The sequence below is a fragment of the Podarcis erhardii genome (assembly GCF_964252035.2).
Source record: "Podarcis erhardii genome assembly, chromosome: 8".
NCBI lineage: Eukaryota > Metazoa > Chordata > Lepidosauria > Squamata > Lacertidae > Podarcis > Podarcis erhardii.
The window spans coordinates 74340517-74357244 of NC_138499.1; the positions used below are offsets into that span (position 1 = coordinate 74340517).

Consider the following 16728-nt stretch of genomic DNA (forward strand, 5'->3'; position numbering starts at 1 on the left):
CCACCTCTTCAAAGCTACTGGACTAATGACAAACTCTTGAGGGTCTCTGACCTCCAGGTGACTCTGTATGTTGCAGAGCTTTTGCCAACTGGATGCCTTCATGATATTTTTGACTACAGTTCCCTCAGACCCCAGCCAACTTAGTCCTAGTCCATAACATGTCAGAGGAAGGCTGATTTTTAACCTCTCTCACACATCTCTAGATGGATATCTCCTGCTAATAGTGATTACCCACCATCACCAGCATTTTAATGTGCCTAATTTGCCAATGAGAAATTCTATCTGTCTGCTAAAGATAGCTTGGATCAAATAATCAAAGAGATTTCTTTTCACATTCTCAGTGGCAGAGGAGTGATAAGGATGAGAAGGAACAATTTCTTTTTGAGGAATCTAATCGCTCCCGCAATAAAATACAAGCAGCCTTTGTAGCCATGCAGGGGAAGTCAATGTGAAACAATTTGTGACAAAAACATGCTTTCCAGTGCAAAACAACTGATAATGGAAACTCTTTGACCTGGATTTCATTTTTCTTCTTTTTGGAGTAACCAATATACTTCAGCAGGAAAGAACAGCTCTCAGATTGGTCCAGAAAAAAAGGCAATATACAATTTGTGCATTAGGTGACATGGGTTTCTATTATATATATCTATATAGGGGAACATCAGGAGATATTTGGTTTTCCCCCTCTATTACAAACTGTTTTGTTTTTTTTAATGATATTGAAAGAAAATAGCCTGTGCTAAAACAACTTATGCTCAATATGCAATAAACTTCAACAAGTTCTCTTTCACAGAGGGTGGAAGGAACACTCAACAGCCTGAGTTCTCCTGTGCCCTTTTACTACTGGGGCAGAAATCCAGAAGAAATTGCTCAGGGCCTACTGAAGTAATGAGAGTGGAAGAAAGTTTCTTCCACATGTCAAATGTCAGTGTGGTGTATTGACTGGACTACATTTGGGATAGCCTAGGTTCCAGGAGTAGCTGCTGGGAAAGTGCATCACTGCAGACGTGGTCTCCCAGCAGTGGTGTCCCTGCCACATACTAGGTTAGTCCAAGGAGAAGAAAATGTTGGTAGTTAGGTCAGATTAGTTTGAGTGCATTGCAGAGCATGTTACATTGCATATGCCAGTGCTCCCACCCTTAATGCAGATATTAATATTGTGCAGCTTGAAGCAATTGGATGCACAAAAACTGACTCCTTTTGGAATAAAACATTGTCCAGATTCATAAGTATTGATTCAAAGCTTTACTAACTAGAACTGCTTCAAAACATGTACACAAAAAAAAGATCCATCCAAATAATTCTAGAAGACATGGTTGTCCAAGAAGTAGGCCCATCTTCTTAGAAATAAAATAACAGAATCTGGCAAACAGATCTCTTGCTCTGCAATAGCCTGCATTCCAGCCCAAAGCTGTTGAGCTCTTGAAGGAGTCACTTTCACATCCTTCTCCCACAGTGCCTGGGGAACAAAGAAAACAGCTACCATCCTTCAATACAGTGAATTTACAATTGAATACCTTCATCACATGATCTAAAGTTAAACACTCAGTATAAGTTACAGGTGGTAGCCATGTTGGTCTGCCATAGTCGAAACAAAATAATAATAATAAAAATCCTTCCAGTAGCACTTTAGAGACCAACTAAGTTTGTTATTGGTTTGAGCTTTTGTGTGCATGCACACTTCTTCAGATGCATGCACACTTCTTAAATTTTGTTTCGACTCAGTATAAGAGCAGAGAACATCACAGTTAATTATCAACTAGCTAAAGCTCAGAGAGCTCTCAGTATGCTGCCATGGAGAATCCCCAGTGTTAGCAATACAGATACAGGCATTCTCCATTTCAGTGTCAATGAAACAATTCTACTTAATAACTCTGATCTTGCCAGTGTCATGCCCTACTCCTGTAGCATCCTGGGATATGGCAATGATGCCATTGCCAGGAGGCACTGCCCTCCCTGTCTACTGCTCTGCCAGGTAGATACTCATCCAGGAAGCTTTTTCTACAGCTTTGGTTATCGTAACCAACTTGACTGGATTTTTGTGTGGATAAAAAGTGGGGGGAAGAATTAAGTCCTTTGGCTTCAGCTACTGAGGTGTCTTTGGCTTCAGCTACTGAGTGTAATAAATGCATAAATAAATGTACACCAGTTGCCAGCTGGCACACACCTATCTCGGGAAACAAAGGAAGAGAGCACCATTGGAGGTGATATCAAACTGCTGGATGGGAGAGACATGTTTTGCTGCAGCTGGGGCAGATGAAGGTGTCAGCGTGTGCTGATGCAGGTGTACCATTTCATTTATTCTTTCTGTGCTCCTCCCAGCAGTCATTCCTCCTCTGGTCATTGCTGTGGATATACAACCTGACTGATGGTCTCCAGGTGTTGTGGTTGTCTTTAAGCAACACCAGCATGGCAGGGTTAATGTCACCTTTGCAGGCATCTTTGTAACACAGAGTTGATCTGCCAACAGGCCTGGTGCCTGAAGCCAGCTCCCCAAAAAGGATCTTTGGTGATCCTTGGGGATCCTGCCATCTTCCATTCTGTGGGCATGACCAATCCAGTGTAGATGTTGCTGAGATAGCAGTGCAAACATGCTGGGAATGTGGGCTTAAAGGAGCATATCTTTGATTGAGACTGTCCCACCCAAATAATATAAGGTTGTATCTAACTGAATTTTACTCAAAGCAGACCCATTGAAATTAATGTATCTGTTCGTTTTGTCCATAAATTTCAATGAGTCTTCTCTGAATAGGTCTGACATTGAAAACAACTCTCTTAAAGCAGAGGGACGGAGTCAATTTTAGCTAAGCAAACAGGATGCATGGGTGAGGGGTGCTGAATCTCACCAAGGGCTTTTCGGTGACATCATTGCAGTTGTGGAATTCTTGTTCATGACTGGTATGCCAGGATATATCTCTGTATGACCAGATCTTGTTTTTTAGACAGATGCTGATACCTTTTTTGTATTATTCCAATAGGTATGGTATTATTGCTTCCTACTGCTTTCATGCCATCTCCTCTGGTTTTAAAAATGGCCATTTTTGCTTCATTTTTAATTAATTAATATTTTCTTTTATTGTGACTCTGGTTTTGTTAGCACCAATAATTTAAATACATAAATAATGTGTGCCAAGCACCAGGAGTAGGATTTCGGTGTAGCATGGCCCCCCTCTCTAAATTGTGCCTTGAGTCAATCATGTTTTTTTTAAAAAAATTCTGTCCGGTCTGAACTATGTTACAAAACATACAGTTCTGACTTCAAATATTCATTGCTTTCTATGCTAGGCTGTAAAGAACTTGGGGGAAGGGGGAGAGAGAATCCCCAAAGCTATAAATAACTCCATCCCTCTCTGTATGACCAGTTGTAGATGGTGATGTATTGATTGAAAGAAAGGTTCATGCTGTAGAGCCTTTTAATGAAGGCTTAGCAACGACCATGATTTAAGACCATGAAAATGTTCTGTAGAGGTTGCTAAGAAACATTTAACAGGCACGTATCAAATCCTTAAGCCTAAGGATGAATTGTTCACTTGCTACCCATAAATTATGGTCAGCCAATGTTTAAGGAGACAGTGATAGAAGTGTATTATTGGTTCACAACAAACATCATCAGTGCTAAACTGCAGCAATAAATGCCATGTCCCTGGTGAACATCTTGGCTTAATAGAGACTCAGAGTTTTCAAAGAAAGCTCACCACATCCATCACAGGATAGAGCAAGGATTGTATCTTGGCAGCCTTTGCTACAGTATGGCTTCCTCCACACAATATCAAGGTAACACTCACATTTATGAGCATAGCTGAGTTTTAGGCTAATTTGCAGGTCATTGTATGCAGTGTGTGTGTGTGTGTGTGTGTGTGTGTGTGTGTGTGCTTTAAAGCAAGTCACAATTTTAGACTGTGTTTGCTGGCAAAGTTAAAATTGACATAGAAATCATGCGAACCTGTGAAAAAACTCATTGAACACAGTGGGATTTGCTTCTGAGCAAATGCACGTGGGGCCACAATGTAAGTTTAGCAGTGCTTTTGTTTGAGTCAAGAAGTGTAACATCATTTGGCACTGGAATAATGAACTCCTTCCTCACTCCATTAGAAATGAGTTCCTATATTATTATTATTATTTATTAAATTTATATACCGCCCTATACCCGGGGTCTCAGGGCAGTTCACAGATTGAACCTGGGACCTTCTGTGTGCAAAAGCAAGTACTTTTCCACTGAGCTACAGTACAGCCCTTGCCCAAGATAAGAGGAACACAAAAAGCTGTGTAATACTCAACCAGAACATTGGTGTATCCAGTTCAGCCTTGTTTACACCCACCAGCAACAGCTAGCCAGGGTTTAGATATAGGAAACTGCCTTACACCTTCCAAGTCAGACCACTAGTCTATCTCACTTAGTAAAGTCTACACTGACCAAGGAGTCATTCCTAGCTTTACCTGGAGATGCCAGGGATGGAACCTAGGACCTTTTGCAAAGCAGATGCTCTAACACAGAGCTATGGTCCTTCCCCATATCATCTGTTCCATGTCCACTGAGCATACTCAGTCCTCACTGGGTGGTTTTGGCTCCTCCCCCTGTTTCTCCCTACTTCTGCCAACATTGGGGTTCTATATGAGATCCTGTCATAATCTCTAACCAGAATATATTGCATTGCAACTAGAAAAATCAAAGAGTATCCTTTCAAAGAGGAGTGGATGTGGTCCAGCTGGTAATAATAATAATAATAATAATAATAATAATAATAATAATAATAATAATAATAATTTTAAAGGCCGTGAAGGGATTTAAAGGTCAAAACCTCACCTTAAATCTGACCCTGTACTCCACCGGGAGCCAGTGCAGCTGGAAAGATAACTGGCTTTAAGTTGCACAAATATCTGTTGAGGATGCTAAAGGTACAGTGTCTTACTTATTTATTTCCCACCTTTCCTCCAAGGGGCTGAAGGTGGCATACACAGTTCTTTCCACTGCCATTTTATCCTCAAACAAACCTTGTTAGGTAGGTAAGGCTAAAGGAGAGTGACTGGCTCATGGCCATCCCATGCGCTTTATGGCTGAGGGAATATTTGAAACTTGGTCTCCCAGATCCTAATGCAATGCTATAACCACTACATGAACTAGGAGAGGATGTTTATTATGATGGGATTTGGGGCCCAATTGGGGTATCCTAAAGCTATTCAAGGGCTTCATTAGCAGAGCTAACAAAACTTAAGTGTTAATAGTTGTCTAGCTGGAGTGGTGATAGACAAATGAGTTGTTGAGTCCTATTCTGGTGAAATATTTGTAAGACTTTCAAAGTTAAGTTACAATACATACTCTGAATATGATTTGTGAAATTTCCTAAGTTCTGTATGTATGTTTGGGCAGATAAACACACGTAAGGAATATCTAGATAGCACTAGAGTTAGTACTGAAGAAGGCACAAATGAAATGATATAGTAATTTAAAACAAACAGCTCTCTTGATGCCTTCAGCAGAGCCAGACATATTGGTGTAGCAAGTGCTGAACTGATTAATAGAAAGCTCTTTACAATACGGAGTTGGCTGCGATTCATTTTGCGAGGAGGACAAGTAATTGCTGTGAAACAATGAAAAGTTGGTCCATTTAGAAATCTTACTTGAGATTGCTTTGTAAGAAACAACATGAAATGAGCAAAGTCTATTGTTCAAAAATCCCTTTTCTGCTGACCCTGGAAAAACGATTAAAGGAAAACTTCTGCAGTTGTTAAGACTTGGTTTGTCTAAAATGAAATATAGAACCAGGACAGTTCTTCAGTATGTGTTCTTAGCAAAACTGTTTGATCCAAAACCCAAATGAATTCAGAGGGTCCTCTGATTTTAATCAGTCAAATTCAAAAGTGAGTAGCAGTTTCGCTGATCTTGGGTTTGTACATGAACTGTCATTGAAATACTGCTACACCAGCATTAATAGGAAATTGATGGCACAGGTATGTTTAAGGTGGAGATGGGCAAACTTTTCCCCTAAAACCAGCCAACCACCAAACCCCTTACCACTCATGAGCTGAGGAGTCGCAGCTGTAGTGGTGGCTGTACTATAAGTACAAAAGGGGCAAGGAAGATCAGACATCTTTCATCTCTGGTACACTCATCACAAGCACATGAAGAAAAACTGGAAAATGTACATTTTAGAAGACATCTGAAGGCAGCCCTGTTTAGGGAAGCTTTCAAAGTTTAATAGATTATTGTATTTTAATACTCTGTTGGAAGCCGCCCAGAGTGGCTGGGGAAACCCAGCCAGATGGGTGGGGTATAAATAAATAAATTATTATTATTATTATTATTATTATTATTATTATTATTACATTGGAAAATTTGTCCTTACAAAATGCATATTTCCCCTCAAAAGCCACCAGGAAATTAGTGGATTCCCCCTGAGACGTACTAGGGCAGGGGTCGGTAAGGCTTACCGGGCAGGGGCCAGATCACTCCTGCAGAGATGCTCTGTGGGCTGGACCAGCACAGAGTGACGCTGTAAATCACGTCTGTGCATGTCTGCAGTGCCAGAAATCGCTTCTGTGCATGCCCAGACACCAGAAATCGCGCCTGCGAAGAAGTGATTTTCAGTGTCTGGGCATGCACAAAAGCAATTTTTAGCACCGCGGACATGCGCAGATGTGATTTCCGGCATCAGGTCATGCACAGAAGCGATTTCTGGAGCCATTGAAGAGAGTACCCGCGCTGCACTGCACCGGTTTAGCTCAGCATGGGGGGACTCGCCAAGCGAGCTGCTTGGTTCAGGGGTGGGCTTGTGAGCTGGTTAAACTGCCTCTGTGGGCTGCTTCCAGCCCATGGGCCACAGGTTGGGGACCCCTGGACTAGGGTTTTTCTCCTGGAACTCAGCAACAGTGCTATTTTTCTAGAAATAAGAGGTACCAGAACTTACCAGGAACACCTCCCTTGTTCTCTTATAATAGCAGTGGCGCCCACCTGAGAGGTGCCGAAAGTGAGTTCCGGTGAGTTCTGGCTGAAACAAAAAGCCCTCCGCTTCCCATTGAGATCAGCTTTCTTTCAAGGGAATAAATGAGACATGGGCATGCTTCAAGGACTGTATCCAATATAGGAGAGGCTGACCAAGTGGATATTTTAGGAGGTATTTACTGAGACTTTCCTCAGGCAACATAAAAGGTACTAGTGGGCACACTGGCACCCATAGCCCCCACATTAGCACCCCCTGTGCTAAAGGAGCAAAATGTTGGCTCATCTAGATGCAAAAGAGTGGCTCTTTTATAAGAGTACTTGATGGCTGTCTGCATCTAATTGCTACATAACTCAGGATGCCATAAGGTGAACATAAAGGTAATGTTAATAAAAGCATCCAGGTGATAACAGGATGTCTAATGACGTGCATGAATCTGAAGGGAACGGAGTGGGAAGGAACATTTTCAACTCAGGAGGAATTGTAGTCAATATTTTCCAGAAACCAACAGTAGGTAATTGCCTTATTAGAGTCTCCTGCTGCCATTTCCCTAGAAACAACAGCAACAAAATCACAAAAAAGTAGATGAACAAGGGGCCTTTTCTGCAGAAGATCTGTGCAAAAATAGCTGCAGGCCAAGCCAGTGTTGGATAGACTTGATTCGGATGTTTTTATGCCCCCTCCCTCAGCACAGTGACCAGGTAACATCAACTGTCCCTTGCAAAGAAGCTAGGAAAGAAAAGGGACAAGGACACCACTCTATGAACCTGCTCCTAGTAAGACTGAAAATTACTAGGAACAACAACAACAAATGGATTAAACTGCCATCATGCTTTTAACAGCAGGACAACGAAATTTACTTTAACCTGTGTGATCTTCACATGCCGGCAATAGCTTTAATTTATAAAAGTCCCATTGATTTCAATTTAAAAACTTAATATTTTTATTAACGCACTTCTAGTAAAAGCTGTAGGGATTTGCATTGTCTAGTGGTGGCTGGGTTGTGCCCTATTAATTTTATCTTCCTCAACAATCAATGTAGCTAAGATGATCACTCAAGCACCCTCACAAACTTACAGTGTGAACCATGAACTATTCATCCAAAGGTATAACATCTCAATTCCTCCTCTTTTTAAATTTTCCAGTCTGGGCTAAGTGGACCTTGAATAACACTCACATCTGTTGAGCAGTTAAAGGCTGGATGCATGTTTAAGTGAGCTCATTGATTAATGAAAATGACGGAGCCATTATAAGAGGATAAACAGCTTTGAAAGCAGTCACTATAATGGAGATTAAGATTTGGTAGGTAATGACCCAGCAAGTCAACACAGTTTAGCTGGTGGAGACCTTTAAATGGATTACACAAAGGTTTACCTGCTCTTGATGAATTACAAATGACAGTGGGTAACTCTTCAAATGACAGACTACTTTAAAGTGTGTTTGGTTTCTGCCTGCATTTTAAGCTAAATTGTGCAACCTGTGCATAGGGGAGTGGACAGCCTCAAAACTGGAGTAGAGTAATCATCAGGAGTGCCAACTTGGCCTTGCGATTGTGGGTGCCTGGGGTTGTGGGTGCCATGCAACATGCATGGCCCTGGCACTGAAATTTGTGGGTGCCTGAACCCTTCATGGGGAATTTTGTGGGTGCTCAGGCACCCAGGGCCCCAGGGAGTTGGCACCTACGGTAATCATCAAACATATTATTAATATATGCTGACAAAGATTGGCAACTCCCCCCAACAACAATGCAAGAACAACAATACTGTTAGCAACAGGTAGCAGAGAAATAAGAGATCTGGCTGATAAAAAAAATTGGTTTAGACAAATTCATTGAGGATATGGCTATCAATGTCCAATTGAAGGGGGCCCCCATTTATCTTAACTCTTTATAGGGATGCTTGGGTTGTCTTCTACATTGAATAAACACACATACAGAGGGAGGTCGTATCATGACAGCAGGCACTGCTTCTGCACAAGATAAGGAATTTTCCTTTCAAGGGTTACAGGTTGACCAGCAATGGTTCTATGCACCAAAGAATACATACTTGGCAGAGGCAAAGGTTGCCACCACTACATATTCATGTTCTGTAGAAAAGTGGGGACACCTGAAGAGGGCTTTATGTCTAAAGAGATCCTCTTTTGACCCAAGACATTTCTCCACAGACAAAGAGACTGTCTTTTGATTTAGGATGGAATTACAGGTTGCTTAGCAAAAAAATAGAGCTAGCTATAAGTGGCAGGTGTCACAAGCAATGTTGTCAACTAGCCAGTATTGCACTGTTCTATCAATAACGTTCTCTCACATAGTTAGTACTAGGAACTGAAATAGTTCTGGGCTGAACATTTCTCCAATCCCTCCCCCCTTCCCTGTCAATTAATGAGAAAAATGTTGGTTTTGGAAATTTTCAAAGGAGAGAGAGAGAAAATCAGTGAAATTCTCAGCTGTGAGGTATAGAGCTTTCACTTTTGAGGTGGCTGAAGGGTATTTGTAACTGTCCAGAGTGCTGAAAAATATACTGGGAAGAAAAATTCACACACACTACCCTCAGCCACCTCACGATATGGATAAGCAGATCTGTCCATTTCGTTTTTTCTAAGTTTTGCATTTTTCCAGTCTTAAAGTCCTTACTCCACATTTCCACATCAGTTTCTGGACATTTTTATTTTTTTTAAGTGCTCATGAAAATTTATCAATGTATTTCTCCAAATATACATGTTTGTGTGCAGTTTTCCCCTAATATGCACATTTTAACAAAGTAATGCATTTTATAATGCATTATAACACAATTTTGTATGTTCTTTTCACCAATGTATGCATTTTAACAAATATTTTAGCCTTGATTGTTTGTACACATTACTTGGCTAGTGAAATGTGTTAGTATTTGTAATGTAATTTCACAAGAATAAATGGTATTGGGGGAAGGAGGTGGCAATTGGCAAATGGTAGTTGACAGTTGGGAACTGGCAGTTGATTGGTTATTCTGTTAGTTCTATCTTGACTGCAAAGGTGAGATGTTTGGGAACTTCATGCAGACACTGTCAGGAGGAGTTTGAAAATAATACTTGTTGCTCAACTGTTACCAACCTGACAAGTAAAACGATTTGTCTTCAACTATTTGTGTAATACATATTTTTTTATCACAAATAGTTTAAAAAGTAGTTTAAAAATTGATTCCAGTTTCTCTTCCATCCCTACTTTCAAGTACTAAAGTAAGCTCAAGCTCCACACCCACTTAAATTCTAAAGAAATTCTAGTGTCCTGAGAATGAGGCACAAAAATTGAAGCTTTTTTCTCGGGGGTGAAAACCTCTGAGAAACTGGGGGACCCTGACCCTATCCATAAACTGTTATGTTCACATCACAGTTAGATCTCTCTCTCTCTCTCTCTCTCTCTCTCTCTGTGTGTGTGTGTGAGAGAGAGAGAGACAGAGACAGAGACAGAGACAGAGAGAGAGAGCTTACCAAATTTAACTCTGGTTCTATCCCAGTCTGCCAAACTCCTTTAAAATCAGGTTTACTGGGTTCTCTCTCACAGACTACGCTCTTTCTGTTCTGTCTCTCTTGAAAGAGTCATAGCTATTTGATAAGTGACGGGTCAGCATGTTCTCATACTATAGATTTTTAAACACAGAATTAATTAATTGATCTGCCTATAGTACCACATTTCCTTCTAGTAATTAAGCAGAACTTTAATTTCGGTTAATAACATAATCATTGATTTTCCCCACCTGCCATATTAGGATTAATTTAATCTTTCCATGCTCATTGATTTACAAATTCATCAAGGTATGTTCAATTGTAACTTCTATGGTTCAAATATCCCCCACCCCTGAAATGATTCTCAAATTAAGTGCTACTATATTTCTGAGTCATTCTTACACAGTCTGTATGAGAAAAGGAAAGAAGTTATGTTGGTTATCCAAAGCAATGATACGAAATTAAAATTTAAAGGGAAAGCATCCACATAGGATGCAGCATGTCTCTGGCTCAGCTAGCTGATTCCCAGGTTTACCTGGTGTTAAGTCCCCAACTCCAGCTCAGCTGAAGACCTGTGCTCAATGGGGGGCCTCTGAAGATGATCTGCCATTGGAGGCAGATGGATCCAATTGGTTTCCAGACAGCCCTCAGGGATTTTCTGGTGGATGAGTACCTGTTGAAGCCTTGGCCAACTTATGGAATATCTTGATGGCTTGGGCCATTGGCACGATTGCTCTTGAGCACCCTCTCTCAATTCATGGGAGGAAACAAGCTGGGAGATGTCTGAACACGAGTGGAGGAAGACTCTAATGAATGAAATTGAAAACTGATGATGGCTCATCATCAAGCCTACCTGGTGGCAGTGGAGGCAGCAAAGAAGGCATACTTTGCTGTGCCCATTGCATCCTTATTTCACCGTCCGACAGAACTTTTCCAGGTAGTGTGGGTCCTTTTACAATCTGGCCCGAAGGAGTTGGCAAAACTGATGGCTGCCCACTGTCATTCATTCGTGAAACATTTTGAGGATAAAATTGCTTGCGTCTACTGTGGTCTTGACTCCACTCCAGCAGATGACTTTCACTGAGTGTCCAGAGTACTCTCTAATCCTGATGTGTTGGAAGGTATTTGGGTTGGTTGGGGTGACTACTTGTGATCTGGACTCTTGCCTACCTTGGCTAACAAAAACTAGCAGGAAAGGGACAGCTGCCTGGGCCAGGAAGGAGATTAACGTCGCATTGCAAGAGTGGGTGGTTCCTGTCTGCTTGAAGGAGGCAGTGGTAAGACCACTCCTTAAATTCTCCCTGGATTTGGAAAATCTCAGTAATAATCAGCCAATTGCCAATCTCCCCTTCTTGGGAAAGGTTCTTGATCAGGTGGTTATAGACCTGATAAAGGCACTCTTGGAGGAAACTGACATTCTAGATCCATTTCAATCAAGGTTTAGGCCCAGTTTTGGCAGAGAAACTGCTTTGGTTGCCCTGTATGATGACAGGGAAGAGATAAGGGAAAATGCCTCCCTGTTAATTCTCCTTGACCTCTCAGTGGCTTTTGATACCATCGACTATGACACCCTTTCTGGAGCAACTGTCTCAGCTGGGAGGGGGGTGACATCACTTTGCAGGAGTTCTGGTCCTACTCGGATGATGGTTTCCAGAGGATGATGCTTGAATGATGCTTGAGGAGTGAAACTTTGCACCAGCTTAACTTACACGAGCTTGCTTTATGCCAGTTTCTTTTGGATAGGATTGCTTCCTTAAGTTGCATTCCTAATAATGTCTGTTCAAAACAAAGTCCTATCAAATTCCATGAGACTTACTCCCAGGAAAGTGGAGTAAGGATTTCTGTCTCACAAATTTACAAGGAGTTTCATGTTATGTGAACAATCATACCTGCAAGAGACATTTTCAAAGTGATCATTTTTTTTATTGCTGAACTATTGCATTCTTTTTCTCTCCCCATTTCCCGAGCAATAGGGAGTTATAGGGGCTGCCTTTTATACATCCTGTTTCCTTTCAAGAAGATAGCTCTGGAGACTTCCTTCAGATGCCTGTTTGTTCAGAAAGAAACTGAACATGGGGGAGCAGGCAAACAGCTAAGCAGGCAGTACCAGTCCCTAAAGCAGTATCAGTTCCCCAAAGACAAGCGGTGTGCATTAATGCTCCCACCACCCAAGCATGGTGGTTGTTTTTATCCAGCCAGTCAGCTGAACAAGTCAGGCTTCTTTGTTGATACACTCAGATTTTCTTTCTGCTTCCACTTGAAGTGATGGGATGTCTCCAAAAGCTAGTAACCACCAACCACCCAACATCATTAAGGTTCATTTAAAGACAATTTCAAGCTTTTGATGCCCATTGAAGAAGGTTGTCCTAATTTGTTGGTCATATTGATAGTATAGTGTGTAGTAAGTAGGGTCCCTCCAAACCCTCCAGACTGGTGGTTTTCTAACAAAAAGCATTTTTTAAAAAACAGAAACACAAAAGAGCTGCCTTTTGGAAATTCCCTGCAGATGTCAATTTCACCTTTGAGTTGAAAGCAGATGAAACCAATAGGCTAAAAAAAAAAAAAAAAAAAGGACTGGAGTTTCTAAAGAGTGGCAGAACATGGGGCACCTAATCTTAAAAGACTGGGGATCAGCACAATGTAAAATGATATTTATAACTGTAAAATTAATGTGTTCAAAGTGTTGGTACTCACCTTTAAAGCCCTAAATGGCCTCGGCCCAGTATACCTGAAGGAGCATCTCCACCCCCATCGTTCAGCCTGGACACTGAGGTCCAGCTCCGACGGCCTTCTGGTGGTTCCCTCACTATGAGAAGTGAGGTTGCAGGGAACCAGGCAGAGGGCCTTCTCGGTAGTGGCGCCCACCTTGTGGAACGCCCTCCCATCAGATGTCAAGGAAATAAACAACTATCTGACTTTTAGAAAACATCTGAAGGCAGCCCTTTTCAGGGAAGTTTTTTAATGTTTGATGCTTTATCATGTTTTTAATATTCTGTTGGAAGCCACCCAGAGTGGCTAGGGAGGCCTGGACAGATGGGTGGGGTATAAGTAATACATTATTTATTATTATTATTATTATTCCCTCCAACATTTCTCTGATGAAAATGGGGACATCCTAAGGAAAAGTGGGACACTGCAGGATCAAATCAGAAACTGGAATGGCTTCAATAAATCCAAGACTATCCCTGGGAAATAGGGACACTTGGAGGGTCTGCTTTTCTTACAGTAGCCCACTAGATGACCATGGGAAAGCTGCAAGTAGGACCTTGAGTAGGACTCTCCTCACCTGAGCTTACCAGCACCTAGCATTCAGTGGAATACTCCATCTGGCAGCAGAGATATTCTTTGTCCCTTTACTTGCCTTCTCCCAGCTTTCCATGACACACAACAACAACAACAACAACAACAACAACAACAACAACAATTTTATTTATACCCTGCCCTCCCCAGCCAAGGGCTCAGGGCGGCTAACACCCGATATAAAAACAAATTGATTGAAATACAACTTAAAAACAAGATTAAAATACAATATTAAAACATTAAAATATTAAAATACAGCCTCATTTCAATGGAAACGCAAATCAAAAACTTTTTTGGGGATGAAAACGTCAAGTCTTCTCCAAGGCTAACATAGAAAGTTTAGATAGACAACATCCCTATAAGCATAATTGCAACTGACTCACCTGTCTTCTCAGTTTGGCAAGAGGTCTCCCGGCACCCAAACAAGCAACAATGGATTATTTCTGCTGTTACAAGAGGCCAAGCTGAGTACACAACCTTATGCACCAGGAACATATATTTATAAGTGTAAGATTCTACAGAACTGCAGCCAACTGCTGACATATGCTGTTTGAAGCACATTCGGCTAAGCTTTGCCCTTACAAAAGCCCCGCTGAAACAAAGCGGGGAGGTGGCGGTTGCATTGGCTGATTGCACCCTTTGTAACTCCTGAGTGGTTTTTAAACAGCTCCATTAGAATTAGCAGCCGACGAGTGCAAAAGTGGATGCAAGGTTTTTGTCCAAGTGCATTTTACAATTACAGACAAACGATTAAGCTGCTTTGAGGGAACTAATCCTACACTTGAGCCCTGTGATTCTAGCAAGCTTTTGTCCGATGACCACTTAAGCCATATTTCCCTTATCGTTAATGCAAGTGAGCTGCGGCAGCCTGAAAGAATCGATCCGTGGCATCGAAAGGAATACTTTTAATTGAAACAGCAGACATTTAAGATACTGACAAATAGGAAGCAAAGCTGGAGGGGGCGGGGAGAGACAGAGAAACAGGGAGAGGTGCCTTCTTAACAGAATATTTGTTAGGGTTGGGTAGTGGGCAAAACTTTTCTCGCGAATAATGGTCAGATCAAAATGGCGGCCTGTGCATTCACACAAACCCATCTACCCACCCAACAAAACTTTCCATTAGGATTCCCAGTTTCCGGGAAGGTTAAGGGGTGAGGAAGAATGCCTATAAAACTCCAGGTAACTTCATGTCTTGGCAAGATGCATTCCCTAAAACACTATACAGTGGATGAAAAAGGGGAGCTCTGTTATTCACCTGGTTGCCTGGTCAGAATTGGCCTTCCTGCCTTTCCTCCATCCATCCTTACTCTAGAGCTCTAAATGGGCAGACTGAAACTTAGTTTTCACTAGGATGTCAAGATTCACCAACCAGAGACAGTTGGAAAATGGCATCAGAGGAGATATTCTGTATATTTAGAATGATGAATCAGGATGCCATACCCTCCAACGTTTTTCCAGTGAAAATGGGAATGTCCCAAGGAAAAGCAGGACATACCAGTATCAAATCAGAAGCCAGGAAGGCTTCTGTAAATCTGGGACTGTCCCTGGAAAATAGGGACACTTGGAGGGTCTGGAATGCCTCTGAACACATGCTCAGCCCAGAAGTTTGTTTTCAGGACTAGCAGCCAACTTTGGGAGGTAGTGGGTAGCTGTTTTATGGCTTTTGTTCAACAATTACCGTTGCAGATCTACTGCAAATCATCCCAAGAGTCACCAGCAGAACCCAATCGACCTTTTCCCCTATCCTTCTTCTGGAGTGGAAGGAAGGAGGTGGATGGAGGAAGGCTCATAGACAGGTAACTACATGATTTGGTGAAGAAAGAGCTTCTCCATACAGGCTATGGTGTGAATGGACATGAAACCATCAACTTGAAGCTAAATATCAACATCATAATCATCAACATCAGCAGCAGAAGCATCACCTCATTGTATACCATATTCAAAGTGTCTTACAACATGAAAATATCTACATAATTGTAAACATAGCCACCCTGTTCACTGTTTTATTGAAGAGTCTGTTCAGCAGCCTCAGCTTTTGTAGCAGGTCTGGGCCTAGTCAGTGTCTGGATGGGAGACCATCTACGTAGGAACCACACGAACAATACTTTGAGTTTCAAAATGCAAGAGAGACAGAACATAGGGCTGACATAAATGCACAAAATGATGCAGTCTCTTGGATAGTTTCTGAAGGAGCTCGCATGGAATTAATGCTGAAACCCCTCATTAAAACAATTGTTCTAGTTCTACAAGTGATTTGGCTACGCAAACACTACTGGAGAAACTTCTCTTTCCCACTTTTGATCAAGGCAAGTTGACATAGCAGTGAAAGTGTTGAGCTTGAAGTACAGTAGTGGGTGCTTAGCTCCCTGCTCAACCATGAAGCTCCCTGGATGGATCTTAGAATCATCTTATCTTTATCTATGTCTTTTGTTTGCTGCTTTAAGCTTCTTCAAGGAATGGATACAGAGATACTCTTCTTCTTGAGGTCATCTCTAGAAAACAGGTATTAACTGTATAGTAGAGCAAGAGCACTGTATGGGAAAGATGATATTATTATTATTATTATTATTATTATTATTATTATTATTATTATTAAACTTTTTATCTCACTCTTCAGCCAAAAAACAAAAAAAGGTTGTTCAGAGGTAAGACAGTCCCTGCCCTCAATTTAAGATAATGTTACAATTAACCTGAGATAACCAGTGGAAATAGGTATTCATGAAAAGGCACCAAAGTTTAATTCTCCAGTTGCTTTTCATTTGAAAAGGATTATTATGTTTGTTTGCTCTATGAAGACGGAATAATATTTACAATTAATTGGGTGTACAGGATGGAAATAATGCTTGGAAATGCAGTTTTGTTATTGATGGGTATATATTAATGTGTATAATTTGATTTAAAATAATTACCATTTTTTAAAAAAACCATGATAGAGTTGGGGAATGCCTATGTTTCAAGAAACTCCCAATCACACCGTCGCTGAGTAAAAAATATAGGAGCATTAATGAAAGAA

The 16728-nt window shown here is 41.3% G+C and overlaps 1 protein-coding gene across 5 annotated transcripts in view; it reads right to left on the reverse strand.

Annotated features, from left to right (window-relative positions):
- Window positions 1-16728, reverse strand: part of LOC309348095 (uncharacterized protein) — a 110736-nt gene that overhangs the window by 80608 nt on the left and 13400 nt on the right. For 2 of the 5 annotated variants that reach the window (XR_014159141.1, XR_014159142.1), the window contains one exon: window positions 15704-16246. The exons of 2 other annotated variants lie outside the window; for them this stretch is intronic. The gene's annotated coding sequence lies outside the window, so the exon portion shown is untranslated. Of the gene's footprint in view, window positions 1-15701; window positions 16247-16728 lie in introns of those variants that run through there. One more of the 5 variants, XR_014159140.1, reaches the window with a different exon arrangement.